General features: G+C 40.1%; 1 protein-coding gene across 1 annotated transcript in view; it reads right to left on the bottom strand.

Annotated features, from left to right (window-relative positions):
* Positions 1-1103: 1103 nt before the first annotated feature.
* LOC144974849 (uncharacterized) overlaps positions 1104-1238 on the bottom strand; it is a 15101-nt gene continuing 14966 nt past the window's right edge. The window contains exon 12 of the mRNA XM_078918209.1: positions 1104-1238. This exon is cut by the window's right edge and continues 94 nt beyond it. The gene's annotated coding sequence lies outside the window, so the exon portion shown is untranslated.

Raw genomic sequence — 1238 nt, 5'->3', positions numbered from 1 at the left:
AAGTGCTGGTTACTTGAAAGATGGAGAGTAGAGACAACATTCAGGGCTGCCTTCCGACCAAGTGGCATTGGGAATGTAGAAAGACATCATCGAACAATTAAGACGTTGGCAGAAAAGGCAAACATTTCACCCGTGGAGGCTGTTTAATGGTCTAATTCTACACCCAGGCATGGCATAGAAGAGGAGACTGCTGTTTTCGGCAATCTATAAATACAAGTGGAGAGATAACCAGACCGTCGGGTATGAAGCTCCTAGTAATGACATGAAAAAGTAAGTGGAAGATTCAAGTTTGGAGAGAGAGTTTAGGTGAAACCGCCTCATGCCAGATGTGCATCAAAGTGGCAAAAGGGAACCGTTCTGTGACTGCAGTGAATTCAATTAATAATGTTGATATTGATGTTATATCATGGCATGTGTTGAAGCTGAAAGCAAAGACAATGTAGAGGACATCACAAGGCCACAATTGGTGTTTGACATTCAGAAATTGGGGGAAGGTGATAGTGAGGAAAGAGAAGTGAAATTCAGAGATTTGAGGAAGATGGTGTTGAGGACAGTAGAGAGCACAGTTTTCAGGCGAGTAGATAAAGAAGTGAATCCGTGTGGTGAGGAGCCAAGAGAAGTTGGCAGATTGAGAAGGGTGGGGAAAAGGACGTGCAGGCCACCAGTTTGGCTCAGGGACTACGACTGCTCACTGGATGACGAAATGAACGATTTGTTAAAGACTTAGTAGACAGTGTAATCTTTTAATCAGGGGAGTGTGTGATTTGTTGATTGGAGTGCAGGAAGTTGTGCTAGTCATTGCGAGAGTGTGCGAAAACCAAAGTAGAAAGAACAAACGTGAGTGGGTTGTCAAGGTGGAGTAGCTTGGTTTAAATTAGATTTGGCTAAACGTATTCTGCAAGTGTTTTATGAAAGGATAGTAAATGATTGCCATTGTTTCCATTTAAGTGACCAGAACAATCCCTGAGGTAAAACCTAAAAGTTTCCTTCCATGAATGGAGACAAAATGACAAAGGGGTTATTTGGTTGGTTTTAAGGCGGTATTTGACAAATGGTTAATTCTGTAATTATGACCAGATAAATAACAGGAGAAATTGAAAATATGGCTTTAAAAGCAATTTAGTCAAATATCATAATTTGTTATTCTTGATTTCACTCACAAAAGGCAAAATGGTTTACAAATTGGTATGGCAGAAAAATGAAAACATTTCTTGTCTCAATTCAACAACTGGAATTCA

The sequence above is a fragment of the Berghia stephanieae genome, chromosome 6 (genome assembly GCF_034508935.2).
Source record: "Berghia stephanieae isolate SIO BIC M18660-M18661 chromosome 6, UCSD_Bste_1.3, whole genome shotgun sequence".
In the NCBI taxonomy this organism is placed as follows: Eukaryota; Metazoa; Mollusca; class Gastropoda; order Nudibranchia; family Aeolidiidae; genus Berghia; species Berghia stephanieae.
The sequence above is the reverse complement of the archived record's forward strand: the minus strand, read 5'-3'. Positions and strand labels throughout refer to the sequence as shown.